The sequence below is a fragment of the Maniola jurtina genome, chromosome 19 (genome assembly GCF_905333055.1).
Source record: "Maniola jurtina chromosome 19, ilManJurt1.1, whole genome shotgun sequence".
NCBI lineage: Eukaryota > Metazoa > Arthropoda > Insecta > Lepidoptera > Nymphalidae > Maniola > Maniola jurtina.
This window is the reverse complement of record NC_060047.1, coordinates 6,678,665-6,689,900: the sequence shown is the minus strand read 5'-3', so window position 1 is coordinate 6,689,900 and position 11,236 is coordinate 6,678,665. Positions and strand designations below refer to the sequence as shown.

Here is an 11,236-nt window from a genome sequence, read left to right as displayed (position 1 = left end):
AACCATCTAAACACCATGATGATTATTATTTCTGCGTTGTGAATATTACCAGAAGAAACAGCAAAAAAAATTGTTCCAAGCGGCTCTATTGTAACTTGCAGTCTGCAATTTGAACGATTCTGACTTCTGGTGATAAATCTGTACCTCAGCCCCAACCCAGTACCTCTAATCTACCATTCTACTCTTAACACATTCAGTAGCTGATGTTGCACTTCCAGCGACTTGGATGCAACAAGGGCGTTAAGTTTCATTTTCTCTGTAGTCATTTGGACTGTTTTCCAGAAAATTTAGGTGACTTTCAAACTAAGATAACTATACCAAAGGGGATAATATCATATGAAAGGGCTGTATTATACATTCTAAAACAGGTTTTATTTATTATTATTATGTAAAATAGTTTTTGATTTATCGCGCAAAATGTAGAAAAAAATATACAATAAGTCAAAAACTGAAAATCTGACATTTTTTTTAAAATTCCAAGCCGAAAATATACTTAAGAATTTATTAATAGGAATCGAGAGTTTATGCACTAGATAGAGTTCGTTCATTCACTGAAATTCCCAGTTCATTTACTGGCAATTTATCCTTTTGTTAAATAAAATAATTTATAATAATTAATACCACGCATTTTTTTGCGTTTTTGATATTTAAATAATTTAAGAGTGTATACCTACTGTGTATAGACACAGATAAAAAAAAATATAAAAATTATATATAGAACGATTCTCATAAATCTTAATTTTAGGTCAAAGTCAGGGTAGTCCTTATTCGTTCATTTACTGGATCTTTTACCCTCCTACGTCAAAATACTAAAAGTCCGCGTAAATTTCGCAGATTGAAATGTCTGCTTGATTAATTGTCAATAGAGGGTCATGACATGTCAAAATTGCTAGTTTGAAGGGGAAATCGTCAATGTCATTCGCATAGGTTTTCCTCTTAACTCACTGTCATAACTACCTCATTCGATAAGCTTCTATCCGTTCCTAGTTTCAAAGTCTGATTATATTCCCAACTAACCGGTTAGATAGGTATGTGCATTGGACCGAGTTGAACGCTGAGATAATTATGCAAATCTCATTATGACGTAAACGAGTGGCAAAGTGTATTCGTTTGCGCGATAGAGCACGTCAAAGAAACTAAAGGCTTTGAATTTATGTTGAAGACGTGATCAGAAAATTGAGTTTGTAAATTGAAATTGCTGTAATGGCTTCTATCTGTTATTTGTATATAAGGTAGGTATAAACCAATCTTAATGGACTGAAATCCAGGATTATGTATGGATTGTATGAACTTACGCCCACTTTGAGAACAACGTACAGTCAAAGGCCGTAAGGCGTTTAGCACCTTAATGACCATATTCGCGTGGTACGGTTATGCACATGCGTTGGGTGTCTGTGGCGTGCTTACAGGAAAAGGTCAGTTTTGATGCAATAGTTTTGCGGAATTGCTACTCGAATTCTGAGACCGACCGTACACCTATTCTCTCTTTCTCAAATCCCAAAAGTTGAAAACTAAAACCCAAGTACGATTGTCTTAATAAACGCTGAAATATTATAGTAAAATAGTTTGAGACCCCCACTTTTTGTAATGTAACACCCGTTAGGAGAATTTTTTTCGTTTAAAATATAGCCTATGTCACCCGGACTTTTACAACGAATTAATGGACACCTCACTCATTAAAATAACTGAGTTTAGGCGCTACAGTAAAACACACAGAATCTAGATACAAACATACATGATACATACATAGACTGCTAAAATCATAAAACTTCCTTCTGACTTTGCCGCAGTCGGGTAAAAACGCTGTGCCTTCATATGATTAATGAAAATAGGTAATAATTAATGAAGAATACGTGGTAGAGAAAGGGCCTATATCCATGTTCCCTTATTAATCATTAATTTTAACTTTAAATCGATTCTCAAAGTAATACTAAAGCATCTTTGTTATATTTTGAACTATTTGTTGCAATTTTCTTTTATACATACATGATGTCTTTTGATATGCACTTTTCCGTGCCGCGAGAATCGCAAGAGGTCCAAAGACTAACTGAAACTCATTTCAAACAAATTTAAAAATAGAATCAATAAGAAAACCATCACAACTAGTAATGTAAGATAATTCAACCTATATTAAAATTAGCTAAGTCGAAGACATTAAGATTTGTTACCAATGGTCAGAGGGTAAAGATTAAGTGCTAAAATCAAGGGCCTTTTCAAACTAAAACTATTTGTGAGGTAATTGGTGTAATTACAGTACAATTTCCCCTTGAGAGACTCTCGAGAGAACAAAGAGTAATTTGATGGAGTTTTCGCCCACAATTCTCCTCGCTTTCTAGGCTTTCATTCAGCGTAGAATTTATAAGTAAATTAAGAGTTGGATGTAAAATTTATAACCGAAATTAATAACTCCGAAAAGTAATAACAACGTTCAAATAGTCAACTGACTAATTAAGAACGTTTTATTTTCCAGGTAAAATGTAGCTTATATCCGTTATTACGATGCACCTAAGCTATTTCTATAGGTACCTACTTAGTTTCGTCATACGAGTAATTGCTCAAAAAAAATGGGCCGTGAAAAGGGAACAGTCATACAGACACACTTTTTCATTTATAATTTAAGTATCGAAATGGATTAAATGTTAGGAACTTCGGTTTTTACGACTTGCGTAAAGATCGTTATCTTATTTGTACACAGCCGCGCTAATGTTACATACTTAATTTTCTTTTGTTCCAAATGTTAAAAGTTTACACATTACACTTGGTTAAGATTGCGAAAGTAATCTCATTTCATCTTTGAGCCGAAATTTTAAGTAGGTAAGCAAGTGACAGTCTGTAAAACAAGTCAAATTCCTAACTAGTTTAGTTTTAGAGATAGCTCCCGTCACAAAAATAGTCAAAAACTGACAACTTAGATGGCCCCCCATTTCCTTATTTCTTATATGATAATAAAATTTAATATAAATATTATAGAATTTGAGTTCATCATACTGTAACTAAAATTATAAACAATACACAATATTAAATATGTAAAGATGCGTGTCTCTTTTACAAAGGTTCACATTTCCAGGGAAACTAGCTAGTAATTATTGCTATGGAAAACACTGTTTACTACTATTCTAAGTATTGGCTAATGGAACAGACAATACACATACATACAAACATTATAGTATTATTATAAGCTTGAACCCACCGAAAGTAATAGAAAAAGTCCGGTTAAATAAGTAATTTTAGACGACGGAAGCGGGAAAAATAAATTAGCATGATAACATTATTTAATAACTCTGCCCCGGTTCAAAATTAACCGTTTGCGCTTACAAAGGTAAAATCTTAAAGTATATTACATTATGTTTTATCACCAGTAGTTATCAACGGACTTAGTACAATTATGGTTATTAACCACGAGATCGAAGATGACAGTCCTGATTGTTGGCACGCAAGTTGTTGTGTGTTTATTATGATCGCCATTGGTTTGATTGGATCAATAACAGCATTAAAATTATATTGACCTCATTGGCATTATTGTAATACAGGCTGTAATCAGAACGTAGAGCAAAAACTTAGCGTTGTATATAACTTATTATTATATTAACACAATCCAATGCCAATAACAGTTATCTTGTAGTTATATTGATTTTTAAACCCGCATTGTATAGCGTGCAAAACTCAGATCAATGACCCTCCTACGATGCGGCATTGACTTTGAGTGACCTCTTTATCCGTAAAGTCGTTCGTTGACCTCTAGCATCAGTCAGATGTTTTATTTGCAAAACTTTTAAAAATACAGGGTCTTTTATTATTTTTTTGTAGTTTTTTTTAATGGTATCTCTCTTTATTTTTTCGTGGTAGTAATGTAGAACTCTGGCATGCAGACTTCCTCACGATCTTTTCCTTCCCCAAGCAAGTGATATAAAGTTAGATAGTTAAATCAAGTGATATTTCATTGCTTAAAAAGCACATAGCTCCAAAAAGTTAGGTACGTCCCCGGGACCGAACTACTAGCCTTCCACATAGAAGGCCGACGTCTTAACGACTAGGATATCACAGCTTGAAAATAACTTAAAGATATTTTCTTCGAATCAGTTGACAATAGTAGGGTATCAAAAAGAGTCCGCTTCTTCTCATCTATATTTTTAACCCCCGACCCAAAAAGAGGGGTGTTATAAGTTTAACGTGTGTATCTGTGTATCTGTCTGTGGCATCATAGCCTCTAAACTAATGAACCGATTTTAATTTAGTTTTTTTTTGTTTAAAAGGTGACTTGATCGAGAGTGTTCTTAACTATATTCCAAGAAAATCGGTTCAGCCGTTTGAAAGTTATCAGGTCTTTTCTAGTTACTGTAACCTTCACTTGTCGGGGGTGTTATAAATTTTTAATTAACACTTGTTTCATATAAAATAGTACCTGTATTACGAATATTATTTTAACAATAGTAGACAAGTTTATACAAGTAGTGGTGAAGAGGTTAACCGTTATAAATAAGTATAGTTAACTATTTAACGTAGTAACTTTTTAGTAGTTAACAGGAGAAGGTCCCGCCCATTCCCTGTACTCAGTGGCAGAGAAGTGAACATGAAACATAATATTGTGCATCGCGTGACAAGTTCTCTGTTAAAGCTCCCTAGTTATATGGTATTTCAGCATTTTAAGTTTTTAATATGATTTGTCATATTAAAATTACGGTTAGTAACATTTTTCAGTGTGATTAATTGCTTAAACCTTTAGTGTAGTAATTAATAGCTCTAGCAAATGTAAGTACAAAATGTAATTTTTTTGAATTAAGGTTCAATCATATACTAGTGATTAAACCTAAAAACGTTAAAAATCGTCTGTGGAATTTTGATAACACAGCTCTACAAATCCAATTTAGATGCATAACTTTTCTGACACCGAGTTGGAATGTAAATGGTGTAATTACAACAATATAATGGAAGAAAAATAAATATGTCCAAAGGCCATTATGGAATAAATTGATAACGGCTGTAGGAGGCAATTTTTCTCTATCTATTGTGCGAATGATAGGAGACAAAGGCGTTGAGAACAAAGCTTCTGTAAGCGCAATGCAGTCAGAATGAAATGCTTTGAATGTTATTTTAAACGCTCTTTGGGATAATCGATTCAATGCACTTGTTTATACACCTGTGGAGATTAGCTTTTTCAATTTAAATCCAACTAGCTTCTGCCCGCGACTTTGTCCGCGTGCACTACAAAAATGTACCCATTAGGGGTTAAATTTCAAAAATCTTTTCTAAGTGGATGTATACGTCATAATAGTCATAAAAAGAGGGGTTTTATAAGTTTGACGTGTGTATCTATGTGTTTGTGTATCTGTCTGTGGCATCGTAGCTTCTAAACGAATGAACTGATTTTAATTTAGTTTTTTTTGTTTGAAAAGTGGCTTGATCGAAAATGTTCTTAGCTATAATCTAAGAAAATCAGTTCAGCCGTTTGAAAGCTCTTTTCTAGTCTTCTTATTAGACCGGTTATTACTATCCGACCAATACAAATTAGTGTCCAGCCAAATTCTAATAAAAAAGTGTCGGGGGTTTTTAAACTTTTAGTTTAATTTTACCTCGTATATTATATAGATTTGGATAAGTTATATGTGTAATATAAGGAGAGTTAAAATGTACTGAAAAGTTAAATATGCATGCCCGAGATCCAACCGTGGAATTCCCGAATACGAGGCCGATGTCTTAACAATTAGGCCGTAGGGTTTAAGAAATCAGGCTTCTATCGGGGCGTTGGGGGTTGGGGGATCTTGGACTATGTAAGCGGCTGAGCAGAGTACTCAAATGAAATAAAATTGATTGCTGAATTTAGTATCAGGAAAAATAGAGAGCTTTCCGAGATTGAAATAGACATGTAAATAATATCTTACAGAAATTCATCCTAAGGGTGGTTGCCGTTAAAGCATAAATAAATCGTAATAAATAAAATACTAAAAGAAAAATGCGAGGGCAATACTATACCGGTCGTGTTCGAATAAAAAAGCAGCCTTTTGACCTTTAAAGGGTCATTAGTCAACGTCTGTAATCCAGAAAAAATATTCACGTACTTCCCATCAGAGTAAACGTAAAAGCGAAAATGAAATATTTTATAATATGGTGTTATAAAATTTTTAGCTAAAAGGTATTTCCAGTAATGTATTTTTTAAGGTCCCGTTGGGTCAAAATAGTCAACAAAATATCTTTCGAAAACTTAATTGCTAGTCGTAGAATAAAGAAAAGGCTTTTAGTTTGAAATATATACTAATATTATAAATGCGAAAGTGAGTCTGTCTGTCTGTCTGTCTGTCTGTCCGTCTGCTACCTTTTCACGGCCCAACAGTTTTTAACCGATTCTGACGGGCACAGAGTTAGCGTATATCCCGGGGACGGACATAGGATATTTTTTATCCCGGAAAATCACACAGTTCCCACGGGATCTAAATCATCGTGGATGAAGTCGCGGGCATCCTCTAGTAAAAAATAAATAATATATTGTTGTCTACATTTAACTAATTAGTGAAAGCACCAATAGTATATACCTTTTTAGTTGTAAGCAAAAAAGAGTTGCAGCTTGCAATTTTTTTTTATTAATCCGTCTAACGCGTAGTAGAGGTCATTTGATCACGTAAAAATAACTAAGAAGAAACTTCATATCTAATCTGCTAGGCGATTCAGAAAATTCGATTTGGTAAGATATCGTACGATAAGAATATGTACCTACCTAAGCTTGGCGCGTTTGGAACCCTCATAGCTTTACATCATTATTTTACAAACTCAACAATGACAATCAAAAAGTGTACAACAGTGCCCAACATGAATAAATGATTTGACTTTGTGATTTTAACATACGTCTATTTTCACTAGCGCGCTAGCTAATGGCCTGTTAGTTAGTGTGGTTAGCGTTAATATTAAAGTTAATCGACGAGTTACGTTAGTAATAAAGACGTGATCACTGACTATACACTGCAAATGACCTGATACTTATATAGAATAATGATAATACCTATGTAGAAGCACATATGTACAAGGAGAAACTAACTCCTACAGACACAGATTAATACTGTTGGACTGAAAAACAAAAAAAATTGATGTACGTAGATTTTTCAGAAAATCGCCTCACCTATGACATTCGCGTGTTCTCGTTTCGTAGTTACTGTTTCTCGTTTCGTAGTTCAAGCACAGGAGTAGCGAACAGAGTCAAAGCTTCATACAAGCGCGCTACGATAGACCTACACTACTACAAGCTTGAGGCGAGTGTGTGCGTGAGCACAGGCGCTACGTCGCGTACGGAGAGAAATCGGTTTATACCGGCTTGGTCTGTGCTCAAGCTCAGGGGCTGCAGTACATGTCGCGTGTCGTGTTTTCATTTAATTTAATGTTAATGATAATAATTTAAATAATGTTTAAAATCTATTGTCTTGAACTGTCATAGATTTTGTTCAAAATCAATATCTGAGGATCCCTAGGATCACAAAACAGGTAACTGTTACCAAAACTTAAAAAAGTCGATGTCATTTTGAAATTCTTTGTTAATTGACCACCGCCATGGTGTCTCATAGTGAGATATTAGCCTTAATAAATGAGCTGTATATAAAATCCACGCACTATACAGTAAAGACCTAAATAATACGCCAAACGAGGCGTTTACAACCTAGGTACATTATATGTGAGCTAACATTTAGCTCGAATAACGCGTTCGCTTCATTAATGTTTAAATAACAACGCGGCTTACATTTTACATAGCCACGTTCAAAAGTAATTTATAAAAGTGCTTTATGGTCATAAATTTTAAGGTGTATAACATAAATTCACGTAGATAGTAAACATATATTCAAATGTAAACCATTTAAACTAGAAAAGTATAGGCATCATGCTACAAGTTGACTCTTTATTATAAACAAAACTGTAAGTATGTCGTCAATTTACTATTAGCCCAGTAATTTGGGCGTCAAAAAGGGGCTTATCTGGAAAGTTTTCAGAATGTTATGCAAATTGGTGGTTTTATAAATTTTGATGTGCTCTTTCCGAATTTTTATTTTGCCACCTCGTACCTTTGCCGCTCGCGCCGCCATCTTGGAAAAATGGCGCCCAAAAACAGTTTTTTCACGATAACTTCTTTCTCATTCATTTTACGACAAAAATTGCTATGTAAAAATTAAACTAGATACAATTTCCTACAATTTGTGTAGTCACCTTTTTTTGTAGACTCAATAGTTTCAGTGTACGAGCGCCACAAAGCCCACTCCAACACTCGTTTTGGCTAAATAACTCATTTCCACACCACCATGTGGTACAGTGAGTGGCGTGATTTTTTTTTATGGTATCTCCAGGAGACGGTAGTCACCTTCAATTTAAGCCATCACTTCGTTCAGAGAATACTAACACTCTTCAGAATTCTGCTCGAGATAAGAGTAAATATACTGCATCGCAGTTTCGATCTCATGTGAATATGGACCTTTTTTTTGGGTTTCGAACCTAAAGGATGCCAACGGGACCTTATTACTAAGTCTCCGCTGTCATCCGTCCGTCCGTCCGTCCGTCCGTTTGTCTGTCAGCGGGCTGTATCTCGTGAACCGTAATAGATAGAGAGTTGAAATTTTCACAAAATGTGTATTTCTATTGCCGTTATAACAACAAATAATAAAAATTTCAAAACGGCTGACATGAAAAAAAAACAAAAAAGTAATGTTATTTCTTGTTTGATGGTACGGAACCCTTCGTGTGCGAGTTGGGCATGCACTTGACCTATTTTTTTATTTTTTTAGTTTGTAGTGCGAGGTAAAATTTATCATGCACGAATTGCGATATTGTGTATTGACTGCGACCACATTATAAACATGCTCGAGACGCCGAAAAATCGGTCAAGTGCGAGTCCAACTCACATAGGAAGGGTTCCATACCATAATACAAGAAATAATGCTCTTTTTTATTTTTTTTTCATGACGGCCATTTTGAAATTTTTATTATTTGTTATTATAACGGCAATAAAAATACACATTCTGTGAAAATTTCAACTTTCTACCTATTACGGTTCATGAGATACAGCACGCTTACAGACAGACGGACAGACGGACAAGCAAACGGATGACAGCGGAGGCTTAGTAATAAGGTCCCTTGGGCATCTTTTGGGTTTAAAACCCAAAAAAAAAAGGCTCATATGCACGTGAGATCGAAACTGCGACGTAGTATATTTACTCTTATCTCGAGCAGAATTCTGAAGAGTGTTAGTATTCTCTGGTCGAACTGATGGCTTAAATTGAAGGTGACTACCGGCTCCTTGAGATACCATAAAAAAATCACGCCACTCACTCTACCACATGGTGGGGTGGAAATGAGTTATTTAGCCAAAACGAGTGTTGGAGTGGGCTTTGTGGCGCTCGTACGCTGAAACTATTGAGTCTACAAAAGAAAGTGACTACACAAATTGTAGGAAATTGTCTCTAGTTTAATTGTTACATAGCCATTTTTATCGTAAAATGAGTGGGAAAGAAGTTATCGTGAAAAAACTGTTTTTGGGCGCCATTTTTCCAAGATGGCGGCGCGAGCGGCAAAGGTACGAGGTGGCAAAAAAAAAATTCGGAAAGAGCACATCGAAATCTATAAAACCACCAATTTGCATAACATTCTGAAAACTTTCCATCTCATATTACGGAATTACTGGACTATATGGAGGTTATTTTAGTCACTCGGAAGATATACATATCCATACTAATATTATAAATGTAAAAGTGTGTCTGTCTGTCTGTCTGTCTATCTGTCTGTCCGTCTGTCTGTCTGCTACCTTTTCACGCCCCAACAGTTTAACCGATTCTGACGAAATTTTGTTCAGGGTTAGCTAATATCCCGGGGACGGACATAGGCTACTTTTTATCCCGGAAAATCAAAGAGTTCCCGCGGGATTCCTAAAGACCCATCCACTTAACCGATTTGTATCAAATTTGGTACCGAGAAAGCTTGTGTCCCTGTAATTGACATAGGCATTTATTCCGGAAAATCAAACAGTTCCCACGGGATCTTAAAAAACCTAAATCCACGCGGATGAAGTCGCGGGCGTCCTCTAGTAGTTTATAAAAATACCAATATTTTTCGAGTAAAATATAAGTGGTTGGTACCTTTTAGTAACTCTGTACCTTCAGTCTTATCTACCATCCTATGCTGGTAAAAACTAAAACAAAATACGTGCAGCTCTTAATTGAATCAGCGATTTCAAATCCATGCTAATATTATAAATGCAAAAGTGTGTCTGTCTGTCTGTCTGCTACGTTTTCATGGCCCAATCGCTGAAACGATTTTAATGAAATTTGGTACAGACTTGGGATACATCCCGGGGAAGAACATAGGCTACTTTTAATACCAGGATATCAAAGAAGTTCTATGGGCTTTAAAAAAACCGATATCCACGCGGGCGAAGCCGCGGCCAGCCTCTAGTAAATAAATACGTCAGGCAGCTTTTTCTGTTACGTAGTCAGAGCGATTAAACTAAGAGTGGATTTGTTTTATCCGGACCTTTATTATATACTCTCGATAATTGGATAGAGGGTTGCAATTGGCAACATTAACAAACAACACATTTTGATACCGCCCTTGAGGGGTTCGTAATGGAAACCATTATTTTTAACTTAGCCTCAATTTTTGTTAACTCGTTTTTTCGTAACGACCTACATTTAAGGGTGATGCTACAAGAAGAGTATTGACGTAGCGTTTTTGCTACGAGGTGCTACGAAAAATTGTTGATGTCATTGACTTCCATTAAACTTATACCATTTTAATTACTTTCCAATCTCTCGTTTCTAATTTGCTTATTCACAATAAAAAGCCTTGACAAACTAGGTACTAGAATTAAGGGCCATTGGCGATAATGTTTTTTTATCCAAGATAAAATGTTAATTATTACTGGCCATGCACTGCTGGGTATAGGAAGGAATTACAAGGAACACACCTTCCCTGCATGGTCTTGCGCCGTGCCATTTGAACTATAATTGTATATCAGCCATCAAAACTATGTTAATATTTATGTCCCCACCAATTGTCACACATCTTCAGCTGAGATTCGGTCAGCTATGTTGATCATTTTGGTTCTTTTATAGATCTCTTTTTTTTTTTTTTGGTTATCGGAGACTTTGTATAGATCTCTTTTTAGACCTATAGAAGAATCTTTCTAGATATTTTTTTTACCACAAAAAGATATTCAAATATTCACTCCATCGCCACGTGAATGATTAGCTTTTTATCAGACCCATGATAGTAT

General features: G+C 35.3%; 1 protein-coding gene across 1 annotated transcript in view; it reads left to right on the top strand.

Moving 5' to 3' along the window:
* Positions 1-11,236, top strand: part of LOC123874714 (hemicentin-2) — a 329,775-nt gene that overhangs the window by 199,668 nt on the left and 118,871 nt on the right. The gene's annotated exons all lie outside the window — the stretch shown is intronic.